This window comes from Delphinus delphis, chromosome 5, assembly GCF_949987515.2.
Source record: "Delphinus delphis chromosome 5, mDelDel1.2, whole genome shotgun sequence".
Lineage (NCBI taxonomy): Eukaryota > Metazoa > Chordata > Mammalia > Artiodactyla > Delphinidae > Delphinus > Delphinus delphis.
Window position 1 is genome coordinate 80,765,774 of NC_082687.1, and position 21,441 is coordinate 80,787,214.

Below are 21,441 nucleotides of genomic sequence, written 5' to 3' on the forward strand. Positions count from 1 at the left end.
AAATGAAGGAAACAATAGCAAATATCAATAAAACTAAAAGCTGGTTCTTTGAGAAGATAAAAATAATTGATAAACCATTAGCCAGACTAATAGAAAATAGAATAGAATAGAAAAAGGAAGAAAACTCAGATGAAAGGAATTAGAAATAAAAAAGGAGAAGTAACAACTGAGACTGCAGAAATACAAAGGATCATGAGAGAATACTACAAGCAACTGTATGCCAAAAATGGACAACCTTGAAGAAATGGACAAATTCTTAGAAACACACAATCTTCTGAGACTGAACCAGGAAGAAATAGAAAATATAAGCAGACCAATCACAAGCACTGAAATTGAAACTGTGATTAAAAATCTTCCAACAAACAGAAGCCCAGGACCAGATGATTTCACAGACGAATTCTATCAAACATTTAGAGAAGAACGAACACCTTTCCTTCTCAAACTCTTCCAAAATATAGCAGAGAGAGGAACACTCCCATACTGATTCTACAAGGCCACCACTACCCTGATACCAAAAACAGAAAAAGATGTTACAAAACAGAAAACTACAGTCCAATGTCACTGATAAACATAGATGCAAAAATCCTCAACAACATACTAGCAAACAGAATCCAACAACACATTAAAAGGATCATACACCATGATAAAGTGGGTTTTATCCCAGGAATGCAAGCATTCTTTAATATATGCAAATCAATCAATATGATACACCATATTTACAAACTGAAGGATAAAAACCATATGATAATCTCAATAGAGGCAGAAAAAGCTTTTGACAAAATTCAAAACCCATTAATGATAAAAACTCTCCAGAAACTAGGCATAGAGAGAACTTACCTCAACATAATAAAGTCCATATATGACAAACTGATAGCCAACATCATTCTCAATGGTGAAAAACTGAAACCATTTCCACTAAGATCAGGAACAAGACAAGGATGTCCACTCTCACCACTATTATTTAATGTAGTTTTGGAAGTTTTAGCCACAGCAATCAGAGAAGGAAAAGAAATAAATGGAATCCAAATCAGAAAAGAAGTAAAACTGTCCCTCTTTGCAGATGACATGATACTATACATAGAGAATCCTAAAGATGCTACTGGAAAACTACTAGAGCTAATCAATGAATTCAGTAAAGTAACAGGATATAAAATTAATGCACAGAAATCTCTCTTTCTATACACTAGTGATGAAAATTCTGAAAGAGAAATTAAGGAAATACTCCCATTTACCATTGCAACAAAGAGAAGAATATACCTAGGAATAAACCTGCCTAAGGAGACAAAAGACCTTTATGCAGAGAACTGTAAGACACTGATGAAAGGAATCAGATGACACAAACAGATGGGGAGATATACCATATTCTTGGAGTGGAAGAATCAATATTGTGAAAATGACTATACTACCCAAGGCAATCTACAGATTCAATGCAATCCCTATGAAACTACCAATGGCATTTTTCACAGAAATAGAGCAAGAAATTTCACAATTTGTTTGGAGACACAAAAGACCCCAAATAGACAAAGCATCTTGAGAAAGTAAAATGGAGCTGGAGGAATCAGGCTCTCTGACTTGAGACTATACTGCAAAGCTACAGTAATCAAGACAGTATTGTACTGGCACAAAAACAGAAATATAGATCAATGGAAGAGGATAGAAAGCTCACACATAAACCCACACACATATCGTCATCTTATCTTTGATAAAGGAGACAAGAATATACAATGGAGAAAAGACAGCCTCTTCAATAAGTGGTGCTGGGAAAACTGGACAACTACATGTAAAAGAATGAAATTAGAACATTTCCTAACACCATACACAAAAATCAACTCAAAATGGATTAAAGACCTAAATTTCAGGCCAGACACTATAAAGCTCTTACAGGAAAACATAGGCAGAACACTCTGAGACATAAATCACAGCAAGATCCTTTTTGACCCACCTTCTAGATAAATGGAAATAAGAACAAAAATAAACAAATGGGACCTAATGAAACTTCAAAGCTTTTGCACAGCAAAGGAAACCATAAACAAGATGAAAAGACAGCCCTCAGAATGGAAGAAAATGTTTGCAAACGAAGCAATTGACAAAGAATTATCTCCAAAATTTACAAGCAGCTCATGCAGCTCAATATCAAAAAACAAACAACCCAATACAAAAATGGTCAGAAGACCTAAATAGACATTTCTCCAAAGAAGATATAGAGATTGCAACAAACTCATGAAAGGATGCTGAACATCACTAATCATTAGAGAAATGTAAATCAAAACTACAATGAGGTGTCACCTCACACCAGTCAGAATGGCCATCGTCAAAAAATCTACAAATTGTACAAATGTACAATTTGTACATTTGTACAAATTTACATATGATGTAATTACATATGATGTAATCTACAAATTACATTGGTGGGAATGTAAATTGATACAGACACTATGGAGAACAGTATGGAGGTTCCTTAAGAAACTAAAAATAGAACTACCATATGACCCACCAATCCCACTACTGGGCATATACCTTGAGAAAACCATAACTCAAAAATAGTCATTTACCACAATGTTCATTGCAGCACTATTTACAATAGCCAGGACATGGAAGCCACCTAAGTGTCCATCGACAGATGAATGGATAAAGAAGTTGTGGCACATATATACAATGGAATATTACTCAGCTATAAAAAGAAACGAAATTGAGTTATTGATAAGGAGGTGGATGGACATAGAGTCTGTCATACAGAGTGAAGTAAGTGAGAAAGAGTAAAACAAATACTGTATTCTAACACATATATATGAAGTCTAAAAAAAAAAAAGTTCTGAAAAACGTAGGGGCAGGACAGGAATAAAAACACAGACATAGAGAATGCACCTGAGGACATGGGGAGGGGGAATGGTAAGCTGAGACGAAGTGAGAGAGTGGCATGTACATATACACACTACCAAATGTAAAACAGATAGCTAGTGGGAAGCCACCACAGAGCACAGTGAGATCATATCGGTCCTTTGTGACCCGTAGAGGTGGGGTATAGGGAGGGTGGGAGGAAGATGCAATAGGGAGGGGATATGGGGATATATGTATATGTATAGCTGATTCACTTTGTTATACAGCAGCAACTAACACAATGATGTAAAGCAATTATACCTAAATTAATATGTTTAAAAAAAGATCACTGGAATATTGATATAGATTGTATTCTAATGAATAGTTTAATACTTATTTATTGTTATTTAAATAAACCTATACTTTACCCCGTCCTGTATATGCACAAAATTATATTCCTGATGGATCATAACAAAAACTTCCAGAGGGAAGAATATCTTCATGACTTTGGTTAGACAAATTTAGTTAAATTTGATAGACAAAGAACTATTTACCAAAAAAGGTCTGCTACCTTGTACTTCCTTAAGCAAGTAAAAAGGCACGATTTAGAGAATAAAAAGGAAGCTACAATGTAGGATGATAGTTTCAATACATATATCAAACAAATGATTCATATACAAATATTTTAAAAGGCAATTCATGATGTTTGGCCAATAAGTTGAATAGGCAATAAATGAAAGGTGATATTTACTTCTTTTTTCACCAAGGTAAAAGTAAGCTAAAACATCAGTGAGCTACAAGATGACTCATTGAGCCCACCTGATGACTAAAATGAAAAAAAGACTGACAGGCACTGTCAAAAGGGTATAGTAGTTATAACTTTCGTACACTACATGTGGGAATATCACTTTAAGGTCCTCTGGATATAATTTACTAGAGTTAAACTGAAGATCCCTATGACCCAACAGTATGACTCCTAAGGATATAACCAGCAGAAACGTACACATATAATCATCCAAAACTCTTAGGTACATATGCAGTGGAAATTAGTACAATATTCACCACATGGACAAGAAGCTGATAGAAAGTACATAACAATAGTGAAAAACCTGAAAACAACTCAAGTGTATGTCCATCAAAAGTAGAAGAAATAAATGTATTGTGTGTGGAATAGTAACACAATGGAACAATATCAAAAAAAGAGCTACTAGTATACAAAAGAGAATGAGTAAGTTTTATAGATAAATTGCTGAGCAAAAGAAAGCAGACATAAAGTATTATATACTCTCTGATTGTTTAAATAACATTCAAAAACAGGCAAAGTAATCTATGGAGACAGAACTCAAAATAATGTTTATTTTGGGGGGTGAATAATTGGAATGGAGCTTAAGAGATTTCTGGATGTTAATAATGTATTAAATTGTTATCTGGGTGATAATTAAATTTATATGCTTACTTTAAAAATGTACCTTCCTTTAAAAAGGTACATTTTCATATATACATTTATCAAAATACTTTTTAATAATTTAAATATATTGTTATATTTATCCTACCACATTTATATTTTAAGCAATGTGTAGTATGTGGAACAATATAATTTTTTAAATCATTGTGTACCATATAAAACCAAAAGGAGCTTATGTTAACAAGAATAATGAATAATATTATATGCCTTCCTTCCAAAAATAATATTATATGGCTTCCTTCCAAAAATAATAATAATGACATGTCACACACACACACACACACACACACACACACACACACACACACACACAAAACCCCACTAATATACACATTTGAATATCATTCTTCCAAATCTCAAAGACAGTATTAATCAAGGGATGGGGAGCTCCAAAATTTATGATCAGATATGAAGAGTTCTTTTTCTCTAGATCACTGGTTTAAATGTTCCTGATACGCTAATAAAGAAAGTTCATTAACTTCCAATAGCTGTTTGGTGTTTTATGTAAAATGAGATGATGGCCTCAGTTGACACCATAGAAAGTCATGTCTATAATTTAAATTACAAGACTAACTTTCCAGCCTATCTTCTCAAGAGGCCAAAGATTAAAAAAGCATTGAGGTAGCTGAACTCTCTTGCCCTTAAATCTGGCCATCTATACCTGTTGTATAAAATAATGTAGCAAAATGGTGCTAGAAAGCCAATGACAGTCTAAATTGTTTACCTAATATCTATTCTACCATTTTTATATCAAGCAAAAGGTAACATTATCTTTCTCTTAGGCTTATTTTTTTTTAATATAAAGCAATATTGAAAGGCTGAATAAGAAAAGAGATTCCATATGCCATTGTATACCAAATCCTCAGCAGCTGTCAATGGTATTGGTTATCCCTCCTGCTTCATGTCTCCATGTGGAGAAACTTCCGTTTGGGTAACAACCCAGGCTTTTATTACCTCAACATTCCTCCCCAGGGAGGGGAGGAATTGGTGGTTGTGGTTCAGCAACTTCTGTACCTACACTTTATGACCTGGCAGCCAGCAGAGAAGACACAATTTGTTTCTATCTCTCCAAATCGTGGAAAGTTTGGCATGACAGGCTCTGCCTTTGTGGGGAAGGTTTGGGGGAAAAGTTCAGTTAGAGGCAAATAAATATGCCCATTTGGCTGCCCCAAGCCATAATCTCCTTTTATTTTTATCAAGATTAGAGATGATATTTTGATCCCATCTGCCTGACTCCTATATGTACTTTTCAATTGTTTCTATATTTTTGGGTAAAGAGAGTTCTTTTGGAGCCCCTAAATCCAAACTTTCATGGAATATTATAATTTGAGAAACTTTTTTTATGACATTTATTGTTTTCTTTCTAATTTTACAAACAATACATATTCATTGCAAACAACTAGAAATACATAAAAGCATAAAGTGAAAAATATCACCCATAATACTCAAACCCCAGAAATAACCACCATTAGCATTTTGATGCATTTCCTCTCAGTGTTTACATATTTTTTAACTGAAGAATAATTGACCTACAATACAATGTTAGTTCTAAATGCACAAGATAGTGATTCAATATTTCTATATATTACAAAATGATCACTATGATAAGTCTAGTTATGATCTGTCACCATACAAAGATATTACAATATAATTGACTATACTCTGCATGCTGTACATTTCATCCCTGTGACTCATTTCTTTTGTAACTGAAAATCTGTACCTCTTAATCTCCCTCAACGATTTCACTCATCCCCCTCACCCCTCCTCCCCTCTGGCAATCACCTGTTTGTTCTCAGTATCTATGAGTCCATTCTGTTTTGTTATGTTTGTTCATTTGTTTTGTATTTTAGATTCCACATGTAAGTGAAATCATATGGTATTTGTCTTTTTCTGTCTGATTTTCTGGCTTATTTCACTTAGTATAATACCCTCTAGGCCCATCCGTGTTATTGCAAATGGCAAGATTTTATTCTTTATCATGGCTAAGTAATACCTATCAGAATCGCTACTATCAAAATAACAACAAATAAGTTGGTGAGGATGTGGATAAAAGGGAACCCCTGTGCACTATTGGTGGGAGTGAATATTGATGCAGCCGCTCTAGAAAACACTATGGAGGCTCCTCAAAAAATAAGAAATAGAACTACCATGCGATCCAGTAATTCCATTTCTGCATATTTTTCTGACAAAAAGAACAACACTAATTGAAAAAGATATATACACTTCTATGTTCATTGCATCATTATTTGCAATAGCCAAGATATGTAAACAACCAAAGCGTCCACTGATAGATGAATGGATAAAGAAAATGTGGTAGATATATACAAAACGAGGACTGAAGTATTATATCTTCATAAGGGAAGTCCTAGTTTCCAGTGTATTTGAAGATTCAGCCTCAGACTGACTGTATTTATTGAAGGAATAGTATTAAGGGCCCAAAATGTGAGCATTAATTATCTGCTTGGAATTTCTCACTGAAACATGAAAGACCACCTGAAAACTGTCCAATTCAGGACAATTACTGTATCTTCAAAATATGAATAGCCATAGTATCAACCACTGTTTATCTGTTGGTAATGGTAAGGACATGAGTAGAGGCTGACTTGGGTCAGATGCTAAGTCTTTATGACCCTGAAAGCTTTACCTGCTGTCTTCCCTTGCACCGTCAAGAAGAGATTAGCTTCAGTAAGTTCAGACATATTATGAATAAGATGAATAGAGTTAAAGAAACCCTTTCAGAAGTACCAAGTGAAAGTAAATCAAGCAGTTGAATTACAGAATTAAATAATGTCCTAAAAGGTAATAGGCTCTTATTTTTCACCTTCCTCTGAAGTTAGTTTTACCAAATCTTAGGGGAAATGTATCACAATTGTTTTTAAATTCATATCTTGAAACAGTTTATTCATAAAATCAAGCACTATTTCAAGAGTGTTTTTGTTGTGGAGATGATTATAAAGTAGCCACTCTTCTTGTATTTTATAAAACTCTCAACTTCTGCTATTTAAATTACTTAGCTAATTAGATCTCTAATGAAAAGGTGTGTAAACACACTCATTTTTAACCTTAAAAATAATTTCCAACGCTCCTGGGTGCCGTTAAAGAAAAACAGCTAATAAAAGAAATTGCTTAAGCTTTGTGAGGACAATGCAGTTAATCAGAGATCTCTAAAGACATCCTCTGGATAGAAACACTACTGTGCAAGCCAATGTGGAAATATTGTAATCCCAATGTATTTGAATAGAGAATTTAGTTGTTTAGCTTAAAAGTATGTAAGTGGTACTTGTACCATTACATTAGTCACATTAATCATCAAGTTTTCACACAGAGAAATATAGTTGAGCACAGCAGCTGGTTAAGTCATTAGGGATAATGACTTGCATAACATTCTAAGAATGTGAAAATAGTTTTCCTATTAAAAAATTAAGGTGAATTCTGTGTATTAGCTATGCTCCTCAAAGTCTGGAAAAAAAAAATCACAGTGCAATCACCTTGCTCCCACTTTTCTTCCCGCAAATATATCAACATGTCATTGTAGAAAGACACTGCATTATCCTTCTCAGGAGCCAATAACTTGCAACAGTTCAGCATACTGGTCTCATAACTTTTAACATATAAGTTACTATGTTGAAAAAAAAATTCTATATGGTTGTCACTTTTTACCCAGGATATTCTGATTGCAGTAGACATGATTATCTTGAGGCTCTAGAATTTCTATTTTAGGAATTATGGGAGATGTGATGAGCTTAATAAAGAAAAAAAAAATCAACCTGTGAGGCAAAGGTTTCAAAACTTTGGTGGTTCCCTAAATTCTCAGAAGAAACAATCAGTGTTTTATTCTACATTTTTAGCTTCTAGTTGATCACAGAAATGACTAGAAAATATCAGAACTGAGCTCAGAGAGGTTCAAGAACCCAAGAGGCTTGGCATGAAAATCAAGAAAAGTAGCAACAGAATATGCATTTTTAAACCCCTGCCGGATTCCAATATTCCTACCAATAGCAGCAAAAGCCAATACCCCTGGTAAAAACCCCTGCAGTCACTGGCATCACCACCCCAAATGAAACCTAAACTCTTCCAGTGTATCAGCAATCTTCACCCAATGATGAAAGTCTGACAAGGGTTAATATATTTGCTCTGCCTCTGTCAGTATCACTCCAGTACTCATCCAATGTGAGGCTCTCCACAGATAGAAAGATTTGTGTGTTCAGCAGTCACACAATTTATAAATCAATGAATATTTGTACACCTTAAATATTAAGATGTTGCAGCAACTGTTTATAATTAGAACCTGAAATCTGAATTATGTCAATAGGGAGGGAGTAGCAGATTATTTCTGAACAAGCAGAGGAGGAGATTGCCAATTCAGATATCAGATGAATAGGGGTGTTGAAGGAAGGCGTGAGGAGTCAAGACTGAGAATCCATAAGGATAAGAAGTGAGGAACAGTTATTGAGGAATATTTTTTGTCATTCACAATGATCCAAGTACTAGTATCTCTCTAAACAACAAGATCAAACCTTCTAGACTAAATCTGCTCTGCTGAGAAATGAGATGGTATCTCATTTACCGCCTAACTTGCATAACTTACTGTGTCTCTCTAGCTATAGGGTTCAAGTCAGGGTAGGAGGTAAGGTAGCAGGGAAAGCCTAAAAATAAATATGCTCTGGCACTGGTAGAGTTGTGGATATAGAGGATGTGATATATTAATGGTATTAATGTCCCAATTCTGTTCTCATCCCCCCAATGTCTTATAATCTCACAGTGACCACACATTCTGGCTTGGCCATGTGACTTTATTTGGCCAAAGGTATGCAGGCAAACTTAATGCAAATGGAGGTTTGAAAAAGTATTTTCATGTTTCTATTCATTCTCTTGCTTCTCTGCCTTCCTGACTTGCCCAGGCAAGCCTACTAGAGAATGAAAGAAACATGGCCCAGTCACTTCCATTGCCTCAGAAAATAGTCAGCTGATGGCCTGATATGTGAATAAGCCCAGATGGTATCAGAAGAACCACTCCATCAAAACCAGCCTTACTCACCCACTCTCAGACTCATGAGTTAAATTAGGGCTTATTGCTTTAAGCCATTTTGATCTGGGGCAGTTTGTTATACAATATTCTATACAAAAGATTACTGATACAGTGGACATTAAGGGAGGGTGACAATGATATTTTTTATTCCATAAACTAGCAATCACCAACCATTGATAAGTATCAGAATCACCTACAAAGCTTTTAAAAGTATACTCAGATCCATCTCTGACCTATAAAATCAATTGCTTGCTCTGGAGACATGGTAAGTATTTGGTGTAAGGGACCCGACATGTAATAAATTTGGGATCCACTGATTTAGGCATATTGTCTTGATAGTTAGAAGGGAATATTTCTAAAATATTTATTTATTTTCTCTGTCAATAAAGAAAATCAATTAAATTTTATGTTATGCCTTAATTATCCTTACAGCTATGATTTATTTTCCTAACCTGTGAATACTGGTCATGTAAGCCATGGACTGAAAAGTCAGAGGACCATAGGCAATAATGGACTTGAAAATCCTTTTCTTGGAAAATGTACCTGGTAAAAAGATAAGCAATAATTTCCATCTTCTTGATAAATGTGAAAAAAGGATATGGATGCATTTAATCTGGACTGTAAGACTAACACAAGCTCCCTTTCTGAAGAAAGAAGCTAGTGAACCAAAAGCCCAAACAACCTCTCCCCAAAACAGAAAAGTATCATCTTTACTGCCGAATGTCCTATTCTTCAAATATAATAGCATTACACCTTGTGTTTTTTCCCCTGCTGTGCCATCTGTCTGGATCTCTTCTCATGGATGGCTCCTTCTAAGCATACGGAACTCAGAGTGGTCTTCTGTCACCTCTCTATAAAGATATCCCTGCCCACATCTCTCTACCACAACTATACCGCTCTCTCTATTCAATTACTTCTTTTTATTTCCTTCAGAGCTATTAACATTGAAAGGGTGATTACACGTGTGGTATATCTATGGTCAAGTTGAGCATTAACAGGATATAATACTGGAGAAAAACCTATTTCGCTTATGATTAGCTAACAAATCTTACTATTGGTCAGGCGAGCAGAAACTGGAGTATCAAGGCCAGTTAGATTTTACCTGGACGCACCAGTGAAATTCATGCTTTTCTTGTACTGCATATTCTCAACTCTTCATTGTATGCAATATTCTTAATTGAATTTAAAAGAAACGTTTTTAAGATATAAGGCAAGATCAACTAGGCATGGAGATGCTGCAGATATGCTCAATAGTCTATGACACACTACTAAGGCTGTAGTCCTTATTGAATGTATTGTGATTCTCAGTATATACTAGGGGCAGAATGTGGTGCTAGACAGTTGCACCACAGTAGCTATAAGGAAACCTGAGAACTCTTTTCTGGTTCTAATGCTAGCCAACTGTGCAATTATCGGAAAATCATTTAACTTCCCTTTCTCCATCTGCAAAATAATAGGAGAACTGGTTGATCTCAAATTAGTCTGTATTGCATTAATGCTTTCCCCAGCATTTGGCCTTGAACCCTTTCTGGTAGTTTATTTTTCATTGGCTCTGATAACAGCACACTCCTTTGGTAAGGGAAGAGCAAGAGGTGGCAGAAAGATCATGGGTTTTGGAATCAAACAGACTTGTGTTTGAATCCCAGCTTTGCCCTTCCTGGTTTTGGGATCTTGGCCAATTTTCTTAAACCTTGCCAAGTGTTAGTTCACTCAGAATGTCTTTCTCACAGGGTTTCGAGAGGGAAATGAAATACATGGAAAATGCTTGAAAACATTATATTCAGTTCTAAATAAATGCTAAGTTCCTTTCATCTGGTTCTTTTTGTATCTAACCTAAGTTCTCACTCTGTTTCCATCAGGGCTTTTTCTTTCTCTACCCATCCCTAAGTACAAATATTTCACCAGTTCAGTCATAGACTCTTCTCTTGGGGTCAGCTCTTCTTTTCTTTTAAATAATTGGATTTATTGTATTTCCAGGAAATATCAATTGCAAAAAATATTGACAATGTTTGAAGAAAAGCAACAGAAAGCCAAAATAATCCTTGTATGTAGATTAAAATAGTTGAACCATAATCAGTAAAGTGTCCCAAACCCCCTATAATTATTCCATGAAACATTGTAACAATTGACAAATTTTTTATATTTTAATAACAATTTACTCTCTCTGAATATTTTCATATTAATTTAAGGGAATAATTCCTAGAAATTTACCAAATCTATATATTTATAGAATGTTAAAAGCTTTTAAATAAGTAGAAAACACATTTAATCAATACAGATATTTTAACATACTAAATAACAATAAAACATACTTGGGTATCTTTATAATATGTCCATTTAGCTAGGCCAAACTACCTTTCCCAGAAATCCTTTTCCTACTAATTTCCCATTAAGATGGGTCGTAAGAGAGATTCTTGTGCATGATACAGTCATCCCTCAGTATCTGTGGGGGACTGATTCCAGGATCCCCAAGGATACCAAAATCCTCAGATACTCAAATACCCTATATAAAGTGGTGTAGTGTTTGCCTATAACCTATGTATAGCCTCATATATTTTAAAATATCTCTAGATTACTTATAATACCTACAATGTAATAATACATTGTAATAATACAATGTAAATAGTTGTAAATACAAAGGAAATGCTATGTAAATAATTGCCAGTGCTGTAAATTCAAGTTTTGATGTTTGGAAATTCTGTAATTTTTGTTTCCAAAATTTTCAATCTGTTGTTGGTTGAATTCTTGGATATGGAACCCTAGAATCCATGGATATGGAGGGTAGATTGTATTTGAAAGACAGAAGTGAAGCAACAGCCATTTTGTAGATCACACATACTGCTACTTAATTACTTGCTCACCTTATTAGTGTGACACAGCTGCTGACCCTTAAAATATTCCACCTTCCCTAGGATCTTCCTTCAGCTTCTCTGACTCTTGGTCCAGGTAGGTGTGTTCAGTAAAAGTGTACAATTTCAAAGATACTAATGCTGTTCAGGTCTATGGTGAGAGTACATGGATGAAGCATGAATTTCCTTGGGTGGGGATGCGGATTGAACTGGGACAACCTCTGAGAGCTGAGATAGTTGGAATAAAATATGCTGCTTTTACATCCTGGGTGTCTATATCCTGACCAGATGCCAGCTGTCACCATCAGTAAACCTTACTTGCTGCACTTCCTAGTAGATGGAATAAACAAACTGATTCTCAGGGAGACAAAGAGAAAAGAGTCCATATGAGGTCTTGAGTAGTGACCCAAGGCAAATTTGTCCAAGGCTCACCAGTGTTTTGAGACATTCTACTTACTGGCCTTCAGGCCTAATTCATGTCATCAGGTTTATTGAGCATAATCTCCTACCTGTTGCCACTTTCCCTTAGCAACAATAAAATCTACAAATATAAAAGGGAAACTATAATAGAAAATAAGGATATAGGCAAGATTCACTCAGGGACATAACACAATCAGCTCTCCTGGATTTTCAGCTTGCTAACTCACCACAGGTCTCAAGTCTTACCCCTTATTATATATATAGTACATATATATATATATATAGGTTTTTTAAACATCTTTATTGGAGTATAATAGCTCTACAATGATGTGTTAGTTTCTGCTTTATAACAAAGTAAATAAGCCATACACATACATATATCCCCATATCTCCTCTCTCTTGCGTCTCCCTTCCACCCTCCCTATCCCACCCCTCTAGGTGGACGCAAAGCACTGAGCTGATCTCCCTGTGCTATGTGGCTGCTTCCGACTAGCTATCGATTTTACATTTGGCAGTATACATATGTCTATACCACTTTGTTCAGCTTACACCTTCCCATCACCATGTCCTCAAGTCCATTCTCTACTTTTTTTTTTTATATATTCTATATATATGTGTTAGCATACGGTATTTGTTTTTCTCTTTCTGACTTACTTCACTCTGTGTAACAGACTCTAGGTCCATCCACCTCACTACAAATAACTCAATTTCTTTTCTTTATATGGCTGAGTAATATTCCATTGTATATATGTGCCACATCTTCTTTATCCATTCATCTGTTGATGGACACTTAGGTTGCTTTCATGTCCTGGCTATTGGAGATAGAGCTGCAATGAACATTGTGCTACATGACTTTTTTTGAATTATGGTTTTCTCAGGGTATATGCCCAGTAGTGGGATTGGTGGGTCATATGGTAGTTCTATTTTTAATTTTTTAAGGAAACTCCATACTGTTCTCCATAGTGGCTGTATCAATTTACATTCCGACAAACAGTGCAAGAGGGTTCCCTTTTCTCAACACCCTCTCCAGCACTTATTGTTTATAGATTTTCTGATGATGGCCATTCTGACTGGTGTCAGGTGGTATCCCATTGTAGTTTTGTTTTTCATTTCTCTAATGATTAGTAATGTTGAGCATCTTTTCATGTGTTTGTTGGAAAACTGTACATCTTCTTTGGGAAATGTCTATTTAGGTCTTCTGCCCATTTTTGGAAAGGGCTGTTTGCTTTTTGGTATTGAGCTGCATGAGCTGCATGTAAATTTTGGAGATTAATCCTTTGTCAGTTGCTTTGTTTGCAAATATTTTCTCCCATTCTGAGGGTTGTCTTTTCATCTTCTTTGAGGTTTCCTTTGCTATGCAAAAGCTTTTAAGTTTCATTTGGTCCCATTTGTTTATTTTTATTTCCATTTCTCTAGGAGGTGGGTCAAAAAGGATCTCCCTGTGATTTATGTCATAGAGCATTCTGCCTATGTTTCCCACTAAGAGTTTTACAGTGTCTGGCCTTACATTCAGGTCTTTAATCCATTTTGAGTTTATTTCTGTGTATGGTATTAGGGAGTGTTCTAATTTCATTCTTTTACATGTAGCTGTCCAGTTTTCTCAGCAACACTTATTGAATAGGCTGTCTTTTATCCACTGTATATTCTTGCCTCCTTTATCAAAAATAAGGTGACCATATGTGTGTGGGTTTATCTCAAAGCTTTCTATCCTGTTCCATTGATCTATATTTCTGTTTTTGTGCCAGTACCATACTGTCTTGATTACTGTAGCTTTGTAATATAGTCCGAAGTCCAGGAGCCTGATTCCTCCAGTTCCGTTTTTCTTTCTAAAGATTGCTTTGGCTATTCGGGGTCTTCTGTGTTTCCATAAAAATTGTGAAATTTTTCGCTCTACTTCTGTGAAAAATGCCATTAGTAGTTTGATAGGGATTTCACTGAATCTATAGATTGCTTTGGGTAATATAGTCATTTTCAAACTGTTGATTCTACCAATCCAAGGCCATGGTATATCTCCCCATCTATGTGTATCATCTTTAATTTATTTCATTGGTGTCCTATAGTTACCTGCATACAGGTCTTTTGTCTCCTTTGGTAGGTTTATTCCTAGTTATTTTATTCTTTTTGTTGCAATGGTAAATGGGAGTATTTCCTTAATTTCTCTTTCAGATTTTTCATCATTAGTGTATAGGAATGCAAGAGTTTCTATGCACTTACTTTGTATAATACGACTTTACCAAATTCATTGATTAGCTCTAGTAGTTTCTGGTAGCATCTTTTGGCTTCTCTATGTATAGTATCATGTCATCTGCAAACAGTGACATCTTTATTTCTTCTTTTCCGATTTGGATTCCTTTCATTTCTTTTCCTTCTCTGATTGCTGTGGCTAAAACTTGCAAAACTATGTTGAATAATAGTGGTGAGAGTGGACAACCTTGTCTTGTTCCTGATCTTAGTGGAAATGGTTTCAGTTTTTCACCATTGAGAATGATGTTGGCTATGGGTTTGTCCTATGTGGCCTTTATTATTTATTTATTTTTCTGTACGCGGGTCTCTCACTGTTGTGGCCTCTCCCGGTGCGGAGCACAGGCTCTGGACGTGCAGGCTCAGCGGCCATGGCTCATGGGCCCAGCCGCTCCACAGCATGTGGGATCTTCCCGGACCGGGGCACGAACCCGTGTCCCCTGCAGCGGCAGGTGGACTCTCAACCACTGCACCACCAGGGAAGCCCTGGCCTTTATTATTTTGAGGGAAGTTCCTTCTATGCCTACTTTCTGGAGAGTTTTTATCATAAATGTGTGTTGAATTTTGTCAAAAGCTTTTTTTGCATCTATTGAGATGATCATATGGTTTCTATCCTTCAATTTGTTAATACGGTGTATCACACTGAGTGATTTGCGTATATTGAAGAATCCCTGCACTCCTGGGATAAACCCCACTTGATCATGGTGTATGATCTTTTTAATGTGCTGCTGATTTCTGTTTGCTAGTATTTTGTTGAGGATTTTTGCATCTATGTTCAACAGTGATATTGGCCTGTAGTTTTCTCTTTGTGACACATATGTCTGGTTTTGATATGATATTGGGATGATGGTGGCCTTGTAGAATGAGTTTGGGAATGCCCCCCCCCCCTGCTATATTTTGGAAGAGTTTGAGAAAGATAGGTGTTAGCTCTTCTCTAAATGTCTGATAGAATTCGCCTGTGAAGCCATCTGGTCCTGGGCTTTTGTTTGTTGGAATATATTTAATCGCAGCTTCAATTTCAGTGCTTGTGATTGGTCTGTTTATATTTCTTATTTCTTCCTGGTTTAGTCTTGGAAGGTTGTGCTTCTCCAAGAATTTGCCCATTTCTTCCAGGTTGTCCATTTTATTGACATACAGTTGCTTGTAGTAATCTCTCATGATTTTTTGTATTTCTGCAGTGTCGGTTTTAACTTGTCCTTTTTCATTTCTAATTCTATTGATTTGAGTCTTCTCCCTTTTTTGCATGGTGAGTCTGGCTAATGGTTTGTCAATTTTGTTTATCTTATCAAAGAACCAGTTTTTAGTTTTATTGATCTTTGCTATTGTTTCCTTCATTTCTTTTTCATTTATTTTTGATCTGATCTTTATGATTTCTTTCCTTCTGCTAACTTTGGGGTTTTTTTTATTCTTCTTTTTTAATTGCTTTAGGTGTAAGGTTAGGTTGTTTGAGATGTTTCTTGTTTCTTGAGGTAGTATTGTATTGCTATACACTTCCCTCTTAGAACTGCTTTTGCTGCATCCCATAGATTTTGTGTCATCATGTTTTCATTGTCATTTGTTTCTAGGTATTTTTTGATTTCCTCTTTGACTTCTCCAGTGATGTCTTGGTTATTTAGTAGCATATTGTTTAGCCACCATGTGTTTGTATATTTTACAGATTTTTTCCTGTACTTGATATCTAGTCTCATAGTGTTGTGGTCAGGAAAGATACTCGATATGATTTCAATTTTCTTAAATTTACCAAGGTTTGATTTGTGACCCAAGATGTGATCTGTCCTGGAGAATGTTCCATGAGCACTTGAGAAGAAAGTGTATTCTCTTTTCTTTGGATGGAATGTCCTATAAATATCAATTAAGTTCATCTTGTTTAATGTATCATTTAAAGCTTGTGTTTCCTTATTTATTTTCATTTTGGGTTATCTGTCCATTGGTGAAAATGGGGTGTTAAAGTCCCCTACTATGATTGTGTTACTGTCAATTTCCCCTTTTATGGCTGTTAGCATTTGTCTTATGTATTGAGGTGCCCCTCTGTTGGGTGCATAAATATTTATAACTGTGATATCTTCTTCTTGGATTCATCCCTTGATAATTATGTAGTGTCCTTTTTTGTCTCTTGTATTAGTCTTTGTTTTCAAGTCTATTTTGTCTGATATGAGAATTGCTACTCCAGCTTTCTTTTGATTTCCATTTGAACGGAATATCTTTTTCCATCCCCTCACTTTCAGTCTGTATGTGTCCCTAGGTCTGATATGGGTCTCTTGTAGACAGAATATATATCGGTCTAGTTTTTGTGGCCATTCAGCCAGTCTATGTCTTTTGGTTGGAGCATTTAATCCATTTACATTTAAGGTAGTTGTCTATATGTATGTTCCTATTACCATTTCTTAATTGTTTTGGATTTGTTATTGTAGGTCTTTTCCTTCTCTGTGATTCCTGCCTAGTGAAGTTCCTTTAGCATTTGTTGTAAAGCTGGTTTGGCGGTGCTGAATTCTGTTAGCTTTGCTTGTCTGTAAAGGTTTTAATTTCTCCGTCGAATCTGAATGCGATCCTTGCTGGTTAGAGTAATCTTTGTTGTAGGTTTTTCCCTTTCATCACTTTAAATATGTCCTGCCACTCCCTTTTGGCTTGCAGAGTTTCTGCTGAAATATCAGCTGTTAACCTTATGGAGATTCCCTTGCATGTTACTTGTTGTTTTTCCCTTGCTGCTTTTAATATTTTTTCTTTTTTCTTTTTTGATTGTTTGATTAATATGTGTCTTGGCATGTTTCTCCTTGGATTTATCCTTTCTGGGACTCTCTGTGCTTCCTGGACTTGGTTGACTTTTTCCTTTCCCATATTAGGGAAGTTTTCAACTATAATCTCTTCAAATATTTTCTCAGTCCCTTTCTTTTTCTCTTCTTCTGGGACCCCTATAATTCAAATGTTGGAGTGTTTAATATTTTCCCAGAGGTCTCTGAGACTATCCTCAATTCTTTTCATTCTTTTTTCTTTATTCTGCTCTGTGGTAGTTATTTCCACTATTTTAACTTGCAGGTCACTTATCCATTCTTCTGCCTCAGTTATTCTGTTATTGATTCCTTGTAGAGAATTTTTAAGTTCATTTATTTTTTTGTTCATCATTGTGCGTTTGCTCTTTAGTTCTTCTAGTTCCTTGTTAAAACTTTCTTGTATTTTCTCCATTCTATTTCCAAGACTTTGGATCATCTTCACTATCATTACTCTGAATTCTTTTTCAGGTAGTCTGCCTATTTCCTCTTCATTTGTTTGGTCTGGTGGGATTTTGCCTTGCTCCTTCATCTTCTGTGTGTTTCTCTGTCTTCTCATTTTGCTTAACCTACTGTGTTTGGGGTCTCCTTTTCACAGGAGGCAGGTTCATACTTCCCATTGTTTTTGGTGTTGCCCCCAATGGCTAAGGTTGCTTCAGTGGATTGTGCAGGCTTCCTGGTGAAGGGGACTGGTGCCTGTGTTCTGGTGTATGAGGCTGAGTCTTGTCTTTCTGGTGGGCAGGACTGCATCCAATGGTGTGTTTTCAGGTGTCTGTGACCTTATTATGATTTTAGGCAGCCTCTCTGCTAATGGGTGGGGTTGTGTTCCTGTCTTGATAGTTGTTTGGCATAGGGTGTCATGCACTGTAGCTTGCTGGTCTTGAGTGGAGCTGGGTCTTAGCATTGAGATGGAGATCTCTGGGAGAGCTTTTGCCCTTTGATAGTGCATGGAGCCAGGAGGTCTCTTGTGGACCAATGTCCTGAACTCAGCCCTCCTGCCTCAGAGGCACAGGCCTGACACTCAGCCCAAGCACCAAGACCCTGTCAGCCACACGGCTCAGAAGTAAAGGGAGAAAAAAAAATAGAAAGAAAGAAAATAAATAAATAAAATAAAAAATAAAATACATTTATTAAAATAAAATAAATTAAAAATTATTTAAAAGAAGAAGAAAGAAGAGAGCAACCAAACCAGAAAACAAATCTACCAATTGTAACAAGTGCTATAACTATATTAAACAAACAAACAAACAAAAACCGGACAGACAGAACCCCAGGACAAATGGTAAAAGCAAAACTATACAAACAAAATCACACAAAGATGCATACACATACACATTCACAAAAATGGAAAAAGCAAAAAAAAAAAATGTATATAAGGAAGAGAGCAACCAAATTAATAAACAAATCTACCAATGATAATAAACTATAAATACTAAACTAAGATAAACATAAAACCAGAAACACGTTAGATGCAGAAAGCAAACCCCAAGTCTACAGTTGCTCCCAAAGTCCACCACCTCAACTTTGGGATGATTTGTTGCCTATTCATGTATTCCAGAGATGTAGGGTACATCAAGTTGATTGCGGAGATTTAATCCACTGCTCCTGAGGCTGCCTGGGAAAAAGTTCCCTTTCTCTTCTTTGTTTGCACAGCTCCTGGGGTTCAGCTTTGGATTTGGCCCCACCTCTGTGTGTAGGTCACCTGAGGGCATCTGTTCTTCACTCAGACAGGACAGGGTTAATGTAGCAACTGATTAGGGGGCTCTGGCTCACTCAGGCCGAGGGGAGGGAGGGGTACAGAATGCTGGGTGAGCCTGCAGCAGCAGAGGCTGGCATGACATTGCAACAGCCTGAGGCGTGCCATGTGTTCTCCCAGGGAAGTTGTCCCTGGATCATGGGACCCTGAGAGTGGCGGACTGCATAGGCTCCTGGGAGGGGAGGTGTGGATAGTGTCCTGTGCTTGCACACAGGGTTCTTGGTGTCTGTAGCAGCAACAGCCTTAGCATTTCATGCCCATCTCTGGTGTCCATGCTGATAGCTGTGGCTCATGTCCGTCTCTGGAGCTTGTTTAGGTGGGCTCTGAATCCCCTCTCCTCACACACCCTGAAACAATGTTCTCTTGTCTCTTATGCAGTTCCACACTTTTTCCCAGACTTTCTCCTAGCTAGCTGTGGTGCAGTAGCCCCCTTCAGGCTGTGTCACGCAGCCAACCCCAGTCCTCTCCCTGGGATCTGACCTCCAAAGCAGGAGCCTCAGCTCCCAGCCCCGCCCCTCACCCCTCCGCCATGGTGGGTGAGCAAACAAGCCTCTCAGGCTGGTGAGTGCTGGTCAGCACCGATCCTCTGTGCAGGAATCTCTCCACTTTGCCCTCTGCAACCCTGTTGCTGCACTCTCCTCCATGGCTCTGAAGCTTCCCCACCCACCCATACCCTGTCTCCACCAGTGAAAGGGCTTCTTAGTGTGTGGTAACTTTTCCTCCTTCACAGCTCCCTTCCTGAGGTGCAGGTTCTGTCCCTATTCTTTTGTCTCTGCTTTTTCTTTTTTCTTTGGCCCTACCCAGGTACCTGGGGAGTTTCTTTCCTTTTGGGAAGTCTGAGGTCTTCTGCCAGCATTCAGTAAGTGTTCTGTAGGAGTTGTTCCACATGCAGATGTATTTCTGATGTATCTGCGGGGAGGAAGATGATCTCCACGTCTTACTCCTCCGCCATCTTGAAGGTCTACCCCACGGGTCAGCTCTTCTTTTTTTGTTGTTTTGTTTAGTTTTTTGCAGTACACGGGCCTCTCACTGTTGTGGCCTCTCCCGTTGCAGAGCACAGGCTCCGGACGTGCAGGCTCAGCGGCCATGGCTCACGGGCCCAGCCGCTCTGTGGCATGTGGGATCTTCCCGGACCAGGGCACGAACCCGTGTCCCCTGCATCCGCAGGTGGACTCTCAACCACTGCGCCACCAGGGAAGCCCCAGCTCTTCTTAAGTGATAATCTTTCATGACTCCTCCTATAACTCTGCTGATTACTTCTAAATAAATATTGCCACAGTAAACCTTTCATTTGAGCTATAATCACAAAGTTGACTACCTTCTAGTCATCATGCTATAACCACCCAAATGATTCTTCAAATCTGTCACAGACAACAGAAAACACCATAAAGCTACTCCCATTCTTTTGTTTGCTCTTTTAGTTTGATAGTGCTACCATGCCCCCCTCCAGAACTGAAACTTCAGAATTATCTTTAATTCTTCCATGTTTTTCTTCCCCCTACATCCAATAAATCACCATGACTCTTCTGGCTCCATACTATTATATCTCTCATTCTCCTTTTCAATTGCACTATTCATCTCCTTCTGTACATTAATAACAACTCTTCCAACTTTAATTTATACAGGATCAAATGCAAACCAGTTGAAATCCAACTCCAAGTATGAAAAAAAAATTGTTTTTTTAATTTCAAAAATCAATGTAACAGAAAATTCCAAGAGCTGGATTTTCCTTCAAGCAAGTCTCAAACCAGACACCCAAAGCTATTACCAAGACTCTTCCTTTGCATTTCCCATTTATGCTTTCCTCTTCATTGACAATTCTTAGGTATACTTTCCCCAGGTATTAGCACAGATATTAATAGCAGCACTAGGAACACATCAAATGAATAACAAAGATCCCAAAGAGTAAAAGTCTCACTCAAATAGGTTTAATAAGTTCTCCAAAAGAATTCTGATTGCTTCTGCTTATTTATCATACTTGCTTCTACTTTAGACAATGAAATATATACGTGGTGACCAGGGAGCCTGCTTTATCAAAATCACAGGGAGTATGCCAAAGAAGAGTCTTCATTTACCTCCAATTCTTGCTACTCTAATCC